Source organism: Engystomops pustulosus, chromosome 3 (genome assembly GCF_040894005.1).
Source record: "Engystomops pustulosus chromosome 3, aEngPut4.maternal, whole genome shotgun sequence".
Classification (NCBI taxonomy): domain Eukaryota; kingdom Metazoa; phylum Chordata; class Amphibia; order Anura; family Leptodactylidae; genus Engystomops; species Engystomops pustulosus.
Genome location: NC_092413.1, coordinates 93,834,784 through 93,848,319, shown reverse-complemented (window position 1 = coordinate 93,848,319; position 13,536 = coordinate 93,834,784). Strand labels below are relative to the sequence as shown.

General features: G+C 40.1%; 1 long non-coding RNA gene across 2 annotated transcripts in view; it reads left to right on the top strand.

The window, feature by feature from the left end:
- LOC140121642 (uncharacterized) overlaps window positions 1-13,536 on the top strand; it is a 227,560-nt gene that overhangs the window by 137,258 nt on the left and 76,766 nt on the right. The window lies entirely within an intron of this gene.

Sequence of the window (13,536 nt, the reverse complement as noted above, 5' to 3'; positions counted from 1 at the left end):
TTCCCTGAATTGCCCAGGGTTTTTGGCGCACTCGATCGGATTGTGGCGCATCGGCGTCGGCATGCACGCGACGGAAATCGGGGGGGCATGGCCGTCAGAAAACCTGACGGATTCAGCAAAAAAAACAGTTTAAAAAAAAAGTGTCGCTTGACACGCACTTACCTGCACCCAGCAACGGATCGTGAACTCCGACGGACTTCAGCACAGCAGCGACACCTGGTGGACATTGGACACACTACCTTAGTGAATCCCCCGAAGGACCGAATCCTGGATCGCGACAGGACCGGGTAAGTAAATCTAGCAAGTGGAAGGAGAAAATCCTGCTGGTGAGGAATGATGTGCAAAAGGTTGCAGAGAGAATAACTGCAGTGGAGAGCAGATTACAGAAGGTACAGGGAGCTATACCACCATTGAGATAAAAAGTAAGAAAGCAGTTGCATTCTGTACTGGTGCTACAAGCTAAGACAGAGAACCTAAACGAAGATTTGCGCCAAATCACTACTTTAACCCCTTAAGGACGCAGGGTTTTTTCGCTCATTTCTCGCTCTCCACCTTCAAAAATCCATAACTTTTTCATTTTTACGTGTACAGACCTGTGTGAGGGTTTATTTTGTGCGTAACAAATTTTACTTTCCCGTAATGTTATTTATTTTAACATGCCATGTACTGCGAAGCTGAAATAAAATTCCAAATGTGGAAAAATTGAAAAATAAACGTCATGTTCTTGGGGCTCAGTTTCTACGACTTTGACTGTGCACTCAAAATAACACCTCAGCTTTATTCTTTGGTTCGGTCTGATCGCGGTGATACCAAATTTATATAGGTTTTATTGTGTTTTAATACATTTTCAAAAATTAAACGAATGTGTACAAAAAAGAAAAAAAAATTTTTGCCATCTTCTGAAGCAAATAACTTTTTCATACTTTGGCGCACGGAGCTGTGTGAGGTGTCATTTTTTTGCAAACTGAGCCGACCTTTATATTGCTACCATTTTTAGGTCTGTGCAACATTGTGATCATTTTTTATTCCATTTTTTATGTGATGTAAAAAGGTGTAAAAGTCGCATTTTGGACATTTGGGCGCCATTTCCTGTCTCGGACGCCACCGCCGGCCGTAACCATTTTTATATTTTGATATATCGGGCATTTTGGGACGCGGCGATACCTAATGTTTCTGTGATTTTTACTGTTTATTATGTTTTATATCAGTTCTAGCGAAAGGGGGGTGATTTGAATTTTTAATATTTTAAAGTTTTTTTTCTTTTTTAAAGTTTTTTTTTTCTTTTTTTTTTTCCACTATTTCTTAGACCATCTAGGGTACATTAACCCTAGATGGTCAGATCGTTCCTACCATATACTGCAATACTTCTGTATTGCAATATATGGCATTTTTGCAGGTCATTCATTACAATGAGCCACTGGCTCATTGTAACGAATCTGCAGATGCATGTGTCTCTCTAAGCAGACACATGCTGTGAGATACAGTGTGCTGACAATGGGGTTAGATTATCGGGGTCCAGGGTTTATCTACACTTTCATTTGCCTTCTGAACACTGTATTAGTACCTGACACATAGAAAAATGGAGATGAAACAGATCAGAGATGAGATAATGAGATCATTGAGATGTATTTTACACACAATGACATTCTTAGCACTGCTACATCTCTGCTCTACCACAACAAACTGTGAGATATGATGTGCCTCCCTCTCCTTCCCCCAGATAAAGAACTTATCTGCCTGAAGCTGTTAATAACAGCGAATTAGATAATGAGTTATTTTGTCATCCTGAGTATATATAACCCCTTTCCGACATTTGGACGTAGTTCTACGTCACAGGCGGCAAGTACTTGCCACATTGTGACCTAATACTACGTCCAGCTTCTGACACCGGCTGCCGAACGGCTGCCGAAGCTGTGAGTGTGGGCTGTATATTATAGCCGACACCCACTGCTAACACCTGCGTTTGGAGTTTTTCTCCTCCGATCGTGGGTGTTAACCCCTTAGATGCCGCAGTCACGCTGACCATAGCGTGCAAGGGTCTAATGTACTCGATCACACCCACCGCGGCGCTTACCAGGGGGGTCCGTGGTTCCTATGGTTGCCCTGGGGCTGCTCAATGCTGTCCGAGAGCCGCGTCCTGCTTCCTAGCAGGACCGGGCTATAACACATTGTAATACATTTGTATAACACTTTCACGCGATCAGAGCATCCATTGCTCAAGCCAACCTTTTAAAAGTTAAAAAAACATTCCCTTTACATACCTAATTAAGTACAAAAAACGCGAAATCATGAAAAAACACCACATATTTGGTATCGCCACATCCGTAATAATCTGTAAAATAAATCAGTAACATTATTGGACCTGCTTGGTGAACGCTGTAAAAACAAAACCCCAAAAACTTGCCAAAAACGTACATTTTTTATAAAATTCCTTCACAAAAATATTCCAAAAGTGATCAATAAAAAGGTACCACTGATAAAGACAATTTAACACATAAAAAATAAGCCCTAAACCAGCTCTGTCAACCAAAAAATATAACATTTATGTCTCCGAAAAGATGGTGAAATAAATGAGATTTTCACTATATTAGGTACTTTATAGTAAATTTGAAAAAATATATTTAAAAAAAAAACTATATAAATGAGGTATCACCGTAATCGAAGTGATCCATAGAATAAAAATAATAAGTTATTTTTATGGTACGGTGTATGGCCCCCAAAAAATACAAGAAGAAAGGAAACCAGAATTTACGATTTTCTTTCCCTACCTACATTTAAGCGTTAATAACATCTCAACAATAAGCCAATAACCAACTAAAATGAAGTAAAGTGCATCTCATGTAGCCGAAAAAAGGCCTTATTTGTCTAAATTGCCAAAAAAATAAAGATTGTATAGCCGTTATAAATGGGCAATACATAATTTGCTCTGAATGGCACACCTTCCCTTCGATGCCCTGGCGTGTGCCCATACAGCAGCTTACCACCTCATATGGGGTATTGACATACTCAGGAGAAATTGTGTATCAAACCTTGTGGAGCGTTATGGTATTTTATCCACTGAAAATGTGTACATTTTTGAGAAACACATTCATTTAGCCAAAAAAAAAAAGAAATTTTGTTTTATCCCCTGTAAAGGGTTAACAAACTTCATAAAAGTTCTTTTACATACGTTAAGGGGTGTAGTTTCTATAATGGGGTAATTTATGGGGTTTTACTTTTATTTAGGTCTCTCAAAGTGACTTGAAATCTGAGCAGGTCCCTAAATAGTAGGATTTTGTGTTTTTTCTGAAAATGTGAAAAATTGCAGCTAAAGTTCGAAGCCCCATAACATCCTACAAAAATAAGAGTATGCATAAAAATTCATGGAGACATAAACCAGACATTCGGTTAATGTTAGTTATCAAGTTTTTTTGCTGTTATGACTATGTATGGAAAAAGTAGAACATTTCGAAATAAGAAAATCAAGAATTTTTCCAAATTTTCACCAAATATCCTTTGTTTCATAAATAAACGCAAAGCATACCACCAATATTTGTCAACTAACACGAAGTGTCACGAGAAAAGAATTTCAAGATCACTTGGATATGCTATAGCGTTCCGAAGTTATAACCACTTATAGTGGCACAAGGTAGATGTAAAAAATGGGCCGTTTCAGGAAGGTGAAAAGTGGCTTCGGCGTTAAGGGGTTAAGAAACTTGTCTTCATTAGAGTACCCCTTTAACTTCATCTGGCCTCTCTAATCCAGGAGTACATACTCAGTATTTCACTCTTATTTAATAGTTTATGTTATTATTTTAAGTACTTTCCCTAACCAATTGTTGGCAGGGCAACTGCCTTGATATTTCCTTTATTTTTTTTAGCCCTCTAGCCTTTACTTCCTCCATTTTACAGCCATTTTTGGGTGTTAAAATTTGCGTTACGGCCATTCTTGGGTTATTATAATAATTCTTTTATTTATATAGCGCACACAGATTCCGCAGCGCTGCACAGAGATTATTATTGGATTATAAAACTCTGGTACCAATTGATTTCAATAAGGTTCAAGTTCGGGATCAAGTCTGTGTCCCAAACCAAATTTGTTTCTCCGGATATTTGGACAAACTTGACAAACCCAAATTTTGATCAATTTGCTCATCACTATTGACAATCATTTTACTTGATATAATTCAGAGGTCTCTTGGATATATTCCTTCTTACTGTAAGTTCCATGTCATATGACTATATGATGAACGGTCAGACAGTTTATGATTGTTTGGTCTTGTGTTGAGCCGCAGAATAACACATATAAAATGTGTTTGATATACTGGCGAAGGCAGACATTTTTATTAGTAGGAAAGTACAGCTTTATAGGAAAGCAGAGTACAACATGTTTCCTGATATTCAGCTTTTGACGATTGCCAGAATAACACTAGTTAAATTCAATGTTCCTATTCGGCTCTAAATTCTTTCTAGGTTGTTGACTTGCATAAAATAATCTGTTTGATTTCTTGTAAACCGAACCTGAATTTCCTAGTATAGGAAGTGTACAGATGTCATAAGAGATCTGTCAGAAATTAGAGACACAACATCCTGCATTGTACAGCCAGAATAGTGGTCACTGGAACATTTCTTTATTCTGGTCATTCCCATGCTGTTTCCATGTAAGATTTTTTTCTGTCAAACTTGAAATAAAAAATATAGGTAGATTTTTAAAAGACTAAAAATGTCATGCCCCATCTTGCATGTCTTACTCCTTTCAGGAATGCCATATGGTTGTACATATCCCAATCATACTTTCCCTGTGTAAATGTCATGACAGTGGCCCACTTGAAACGGCTATATCCTCTGAACTGTGGCACCTAGAAGGACAATTCTGGTGTAATTTAAAAGAAAAAAATTATTATTACATCATGAGTGTGTTGTTAGGTACCACAGAACCAGAGCGATTTTACAGTTCCCATTCCAGACTATAACTTTAACAATGGATTTCTCCTAGAAACCCAATTGTGAGGCCGTAGTTATATCTGTTTTAATTGTGCCCACCTCCAGCCTGTACAGCTAAAGGAAGGATGGAGAAGGAGCTGCAGATATACATAGCTGACAGTTTATAGAGGTTCATGCACACTCTGAATCTGAAGGGTGAAGGATTAACAATGTGCAGTGGCGTAACTAGGAAAGGAAGGGCCATAGCAAGCTTCTGCATAGGAGCCACCTTCCCACTCAAAAATATGCATATTTGTATACTCACACATGCAAATTACAATCACACAATTATACACTCAAGTGCACACATATAGATAATATACACACAAATGCAGTGTCATATACAATACAGCATTTAGACACACATACATTCAGTATATACAAATGTGTATACACAGTTTACATATACACATCTCATCAATTTGTCTTTCGACATAATTCGAAAGTTAAAACCCACGCTCAGTCCGAATAAGTCGGATCGTCTGATGGCACGCCTCCCTTTTTGTGTCGCATGAAAGCAGCGTAACTGCACCACAAACTGATTGCGTGAGACACAATCCCAGCGCGAACCCTTGTTAAATTCCTGTCAAAGTTGCGCAAATCCTGAAAGCGTTGGAAAGTCCAATGAAAGTGCGTTCCGCGACTCTTAGTAAATAAGCCCCAATGTGCCAGCTAATCATACTAAGTTGGTCCTATTAGACAGATTTGATGTGATCCTGTTCAATAGCGACAGTACGGCAGTGTTTTTTATAGCTTGGGGTGTTATACAATCATGGTACAGTGGTATTATTTAGCCAGTGTATGGTGGTGCTATTCAGTCACACAATTGTGGTAGTATATAGTCAAGATATAGTTGCAATTTGTATTTATAATATGGTAGCATTATTTGGATTGTGTTTGGTAATGTTACATGGGGGTGCCTTATGTCACTGATAGACACTTACAACTATCAGTTCTGTTACTGAAAACTATTAAACACACATAAGCTGCTGCAGAATCTCAACATACACACCTCAGCTGCTGCAGAACAGTATAATAAACCTCAGTTTCAACATAACCTCATAAACACACACCTCAGAACATTATAATAATCACCCCAGATGCTGAAGAACCTCATAATACACATCTCAGCTGCTGTATATCATCATATATGACACCTCAGCTGCTGCAGAACCTCATAATACTCACCTAAGTTGCTTTAGAAACTCATTATACACATCTCAGATGCTGCAGAACCTCGTAATATTCACCTCAGCTGCTGCAGAACCTCGTAATACCCACCTCAGCTACTGTAGAACCTCATAATACTCACCTCAGCTGTGGCAGAACCTCGTAATACACGGCTCATCTGCTGCAGAACCTCATTATACTCACCTCAGCTGCTGCAGAACCTTGTAATACTCACCACTGCTGCAGAACCTCATAATACTCACCTCAGCTGCTGCAGAACCTTGTAATACTCACCACTGCTGCAGAACCTTGTAATACTCACCTCAACTGCTGCAGAATATATTATTTATATTAAAGAAATGTCATGATTGTATTTTTGCATAAGCAAACCTACTACAAACATGGCTGTGGATCGTATTCTGAACCCGCCCCCTTTTGTTGACTCCACCTTCTGAGAATTTGGACCAAACCACAAAATGGAGCCACTTTTAAAACTTTTTCCAGGACCATTTTTAATTTCCCAGTCCAGCCCTGGTCCAAGTCTTTGTTAATAAACCCTATAATAACACAATTTGCTTAGAAGCAAATCAACAGCAATTGTAGGGTAAGGATGTCTGCTGTGTCATGACTGTACTAAATGTACAATGTATGAATTGATAATAAAAGCGGTATAAGAGGAATGTTAATATTAAGCAATGACTTGCAACATTAACATTCTTGCCAGTGTAAAGCAATGCTTAGCTTCTGGCTGTCATGGAGACTAGTTATGTAATCGACTTCTATGATGTCAGATTGAGGCCTCCAGTTCATGAAACCAACATTGAAAACAAAGTTTCTTGTATCTTGTCTATCGTCCTTACAGAGATTTACCACGCATACCATCTCCCATTACTCTACTCATATGATTCTTAAAATAGAAGGGCAATTATTTGAGGAGGGAAGTAGGACTGTTCTATCTAATCCTGACCTCTACCATGTCATGAGGTGGCCATGTGATTTCCTCAGCAATATGACCTTTACTCTGACGGGAAGATACCACGGACAACAGTCCTCACCCTTGTGTCTCTCATCAGAACATTACAATAATGTTCTTCATTCATTTACATAACCTCTCACCTAACTGTATCCTTGTTCGTTAGTTGATGAGGGAAATACATGAGAGACATTTTTTAAGTGAAAACCTCTGTCTTTGGAAATAGGTACTTGAGGTGATCAAGGTGATAAACATTTTCAAAATTACCAGAAAAGTAGCCTTAAAGAGGTTGTCCAGGATTAGAAAACTAGACTGTTTAACTCAAGCAAAAGTCTGCTCCGAGAATGTCATGATGTAAAAGTAATGATAATGTTACTCGTCTCCACTATCACATGTGCAACATCCCCCACCGGGGGCTAGCCTTTTCTTGGGGCCTGGAGGCAGCCGGGGCCCAGAATACCGGAGTGGCTGGCGGTTGCGGCCTAGACACGCTAGTGTCACGGTGCTTGGTATGGGGACTGGAGAGCTGTTCCACAGCCTGGCAGGTCTCCAGCAGGTGGTGTGTGTAAGAAATATGATATGGAGGGAGAGGCTGTGGTACTGATTCTACCTGGGGCAGCCCTTAGAGTCTGTAGCATGAGTCCCTGTTAGATGGATGGGGCACCCTTGATATTACAGCCATAGCAGGGACCAGCCGGAGGCCACGTTGTGCAAGAATAACTTACAGTTCTTTATTTGAACCAACAGCAGGCATGGTGCCCAATGATTCCTTACAGAGGTAGGATACTGGGAGTGCTCTTGGAGAGGGAACCACAGGAGTCTGTTCACCAGCCTGGATGCAGGGGCAGGCTGGGATGGCGCTGTGTCCAATGCTGGAAACTGCAGCTTTTAGTCCTGAGTATCTTCAGTATCAGCCCTGAAGGTGGACTGACACTGTGAGAGCTGAGGCCTAGGAGGCCTGTAGAAAGAGCAGGTTCTCTAAGAGATGATGCTCCCCTGTCAGAAGCTGGATCCTAAGAGCTAGGTCTGCTTCTCATCTGACTGACTGACTTTCCTGATCAGGGGTTTTGTTACACCTCCTGGTCAGGTGGTTGTCAACTCTCCAATCACACTCCAGTCAACATTGACATGTATCAGAACATGTAACTGGATGATCACATTAAAGGAAACCTACCACTTGAAGTGGCAGGTTTCAGATGGAAAAACCGGGCACCAGCTCAGGGTGAGCTGGTGCCGGAGCTTATTTTTGTTAATGTTTTAAACCGCGGTATCGCGGTTTAAAACACTTTTTAAACTTTAGAGCCGAGCACGTACCTCCCTGCGCCGGCTCTAAAGTTTAAAAAGTGTTTTAAACTGCGATACCGCGGTTTAAAACACTAACAAAAATAAGCTCCGGCACCAGCTCACCCTGAGCTGGTGCCCGGTATTTCCATCAGAAACCTGCCACTTCAAGTGGTAGGTTTCCTTTAAATACATTTTAACCCTTGCCTATCCAAGCAGTATCTACCGCTGCTCAATTACCTCTATATGTACTGGGTGGTAAAAGGGGCTTATTCGCAACTAATCCTCTGCCATGCGCATTGGCAGGGACATTGCACATGCTCCTTGTGGACAGGTTTCTCTTTGCTTTTAGTCAGCAATGTTTTTGTAATCAAGTAAAACCCATTTAACATTTTGTGCCCAAACAAGCACAAATTTATGAAGGAGCAGATTAGATGCTGCCCATCTCACATTAAAAATATGTCATCTCAAAACCCTCACATTTATAAGTAGTGGGATATATTTGACAATAGCGTGTAGAGAATCACAACTCACAGCTCTCCACAGCCTATACCAGTGATGGCGAACCTTTTAGAGACTGAGTGCCCAAACTTCAACAAAGACCCACTTATTTATCGCAAAGTGCCAACACAGAAATTTAATTTGTGATTTATACTCCCTTCTCTGTCACAGTTTTCATTGATACAAGCAGCCTGAGGCACCCATATAGCAGAAAATAGTCCCAGGTAGAGCTGTCACTTTAAAATAGTTCTGTGCACAGCAAGTCCTGGTCTGTCTGGGACTGTAGGAAGATACCTGGAGTCCTCTCTGGTGATGGCCTGAGTGCCCACAGAAAGTGCTCGAGTGCCACCTCTGGCACCAGTGCCATAGGATAGCCATCACTGGCCTATACTGTCTGCAGTTTATTATGGTCAAAACTTATTGTCTGCACCTGGAATAAAGGTATGTAGTAAAATCAAAAATACATAAGTGGTGACATGGACCAATAGCATGGATTGAGTCATGGGCACCAATGTCAGTTCAGTCTGTTATAAGAAAAAAAAAATTGCATGCAAAAGTAGACATTTATATGAATAAGAAAATTGCACCATTGCACTAAACGATGCAGAAGGTACAATTCCCCATTGACTTAGTTCACTTGAGGGAAACTAAGCTTCTGCTACTTTGGACACTCAGTACACTAAAAATGGAGCTATTCTTCCGGGCTGGAAGAACAATATGCTGACCTGGTATCAGCCCCGCGCCTCTTCAATGGAGAAATTTCAGGAATGTGTGATGGTATAATGTTATTTCACATAGTGAACCATTTTACAGTACATGAACACTGGTGTCCTTGTTTTCAGGTATGTCCAATATGTATTATCTATCAAAGGCACAAGACCACATGACCATTAAAAATCACAGACCATAAAGATTGTTATAACGTGGGACAAAATGTGAATTCCAATGTTATTTCCGATGATATTCGTGCCTAGGAATGAATCACTGTTGCTAGGCATAATAAAATCCAGATGCCTTCTCTCCTATTAAACTCTTATCTAATTGCTTTCAGTGCTGTTCCCTAGATGAACACAAGCCAGATCTTCATGCATTTTACTTGTATAACTTGGCATCCTGCCATTGGTGTATATTGGAGAGGCAGGACCCCATAGCAAACTGCTGAATGGGAGCCCCCTTTCTTTATTATTTATTTGCTGTCAGTAAATTAGATTATTAAAGGGGTATTCCGGAAATATACAAAAATCCATAATGCTATAAATGAATAAAACAAAACTCAAAGTTATAAGTCACATAATGGAGCTTAAATAGTTTGATTTTATGATTCACAAAATGTTATGGGCTTTCTAAAGTAGGTGAAGTCATCACCAAGATGGCCGCTGCTGGAAACTACAAGTCCCATGATGTTTTAGTTCTCAGTAGCTCCTCCTACCTCTTATGCTCTGCTGCCAGTGATGATGACTGTCATGACTGTCCTGCTCTGTTACCATAGAAAAGATGTGTAACTCCCATCACTGCACATTACCTCACCGAGATGACGTCTCACCACAACACTGGCCATACTGGATGCACCACAACCAACCGACTACGGCCAAACATAGTGATGATCACATCACGATGACCTATCAAAGCAGGTACAGGACATGTGATGTGGACATGTGAGCAGCATCCATCTTCTGTCCTGTGTCAACAGACTGATTAAAGGACCAGACTGATTAAAGGACAGTAGCATTTTTCTGTTAAGGGGAGCAACATTTTTAATAACAACTAATTACATATTAGCTTATATTTTAAGGACCCATTTGTATATGAATTATGCTTATTCCTGGAATACCCCTTTAAACTCATATTTTAAGTGGTTCTGTAGCCATTGTGTATAGGCAATGCTCTGGACTCCAGGTTGCTGCTGCGGATTAAAGCCAATGGTACACAAGTTGGTTTTTCCAGGCAAACTCATTTAGTGTGCCTGCTGGATTTACCAACCTAGTTGTAGAACTACTGAAAACAACTTAGCATGTCAGTTTAGTTGCTCAGTATGCAGGCTAGTAAGTCCAGCAGAGACATGGCTTGTAGAATAATGCCTAGAGTGGCTATTAGAGTTGTATCCAGTTCTATCAATGGCAGGACTGGTCTGTGAACTTTGGTAGTAAAATCAGTGGAGCCCATGTATCATACCCTAGTTGCGGAGGAAGACAGCAATCTGAATCCTATTGAGTATTTGTGGTGCTCGCAGCTGAGGGGTCAGGTGCAGAAACCCATGATCAAGTGCATTCAATGGAGGAAGCAACAGGACTCGTGGAGTTAATATCCAGAAGTCTTGTATTTTCATGCTTGGATTAAAATAAAGACTTCTAGATTTTAACTCCATGAGTGCTGTAGCTTCCTCCATTAAATAGTTTTTCGGCTGCCACTTTTTCAAGTTTCCTGAAGTTGGCCTCCTTATTCATTGCAATGTATCCTAAGTTTTTCCCTTTGTGATATATGTGATGAATTGCCTGGTTAGTCTCACTTTTGCAACTTTTTGTGGTGTGCAACTTTTTAGTCCCAAATAGTAGCTCCCAAAAGTAAGCCTTGGTCTAGAATGCTCCGTTTTGGGACTTATTAAGTGCAAGAATGTGTCAATTTCAGAGTCCAAAATTCTCACAAACATCTGGGCTACAAAGAAAAATCCGACACACTGCACTAAATCTATGAGGCATATAACTTTGGTACGATGCTTGATACTGCACCTAAAAAGTCTCAAACTGCAAAAAACCTCACAAAAAGAAGAAAAAGTAAGCAATAGGAGTGATACATGTAAGTACAAAATCTCTTATATCCCAAAAAATTGGTGTATAAGACATCTAAAATATAACCAACAGTTCAAAATGGACCCTATTGACTACAAGGGTCCGTCAAGTTTATGTTGTTTTCCCAGACATCTTTGATTTTGTGAATATAACCTGAGAGAGTGGCTCCAATTATGCTACTAGTTAATGTCAGCTAGGACTTTTTTCATTTTCTGCTCTTGTTAATTGGGTAATTTCCACAACCCCACTTTGCAAACAGGTCTTTGGTATTTAGACATTAAAATGAGTGGCATCTGAATGTAACTACCACTGCATTAAAACCTCCAGGGCAGGGGCTTATTCTGGTGACAGCATGGGTACTACTGTTTGGAGCCTCAGCAGCCTGCTTAGCTGCAGTTTTCCATACCGTCTAGTCCTCAGAAAACAGAGCTGGAATTCTAGCTCCAATTTCTGTTGTTTTTAAAGGGAACCTATCTCCGGATGGATAAACTATAATTAACTTTACCTAGCTCCCTGACAGCTCTCACATGCAAGTCCCTGGGGTGTATCCCACCCCCCACCCCTCCTCAGGTAATTGCTAGGTCTTCTCACAGTTCAAATCAAGCCTCCATTTTCCCTCCGCCTCATTTCACAGACAGCCACAGCCCATCTCCACTCTTTCTGCTCATGGCAATTAATAGCACCCAACCGCCCAAGCGTGGCACTTTCTTGCTGCGGTCAGTGAGATGAGGTAAAGGAGGATGGTAGAGGAGTAGGGAGGCTTGATTTGAACAGTCACAAGAGCTAGCAGTGTTGGGAGGGGGGAAACTCAGTTTCTCTGCCCACATGTCCCAGGGTCTTGCATGGAAAATCTGGCAGGGAGCCAGATAATATAGTTTATTTAATAATCAGAATAAAACTCAGAGCTGAACATTTGACATATGAATGGGAACTATATAGCAGGAAGTGTTAACAAAATATCACAGCTGTCCGGTTCCCTGTATTTATGTAAAATGACATGTGTATATATTCTAAGATTCTGATACTGGAAGTGCATTATTTGTATTTATTTTTACATATTTATGTTCCTTGCAGATGAGAAAAAAATATTTTTTTTCATTTGGTGATTTATACTTGGAGGTTCCTCTAAGGAAACATTGGAAGACTTTCAAAACCATTCATGGAAGCTTGGACAGATATTTACTTTTCTCAGTTCCCATTAAAACACATGAGCATGGATCCACGAATATTTCAACAAGTTTCATTCCTGGCATCACATCATGAGTTTCCTTTTCTTCCCCACCCATCCTATGAATAGATAAAGGAGTATCTTCCTGTGCAGGGTCATGGTTCCATGGTACAGGATAAGAGCTCTATTGTCATGAGAATGCTGGCCGATCAGCAGCCCTCAAAGATGATCTCACTTGCAGGAGCATGCTAAGAGATAGGGGCCTATTGCTAGGTCAATATTATTGGATAGGAAATGCAATTGTATCAAACCGTTACTAACCGTACAGGAACATGTGATGCATAGATCCAGAGATTTCACAAGTGCTGAAAGCTCATCACTTACCAACACACTCAAAGTAACATGCCTGGAGTTCAAGTGGTGTCCATCAGAATTATTCTTACATATTGTGATCAGAAAAAAAATATATAATATTTAGATACATATAATTAAATAGCCCTAAGAGATAGTCGTGGGCCCTGAGCTGTATGAATATTATAGCCTCTAAAAGTCTGGAATTCACTTTCTACATATGGTACTATTATCAAGCTTCTTGGGTAAGGTAGGTATCTACAGGAAGAATTAGGTAAAAAAAACTAAATTGTAGCATTTGTCCATGAACTGTAATACAATTTACTGATATGGGAATGGTTATG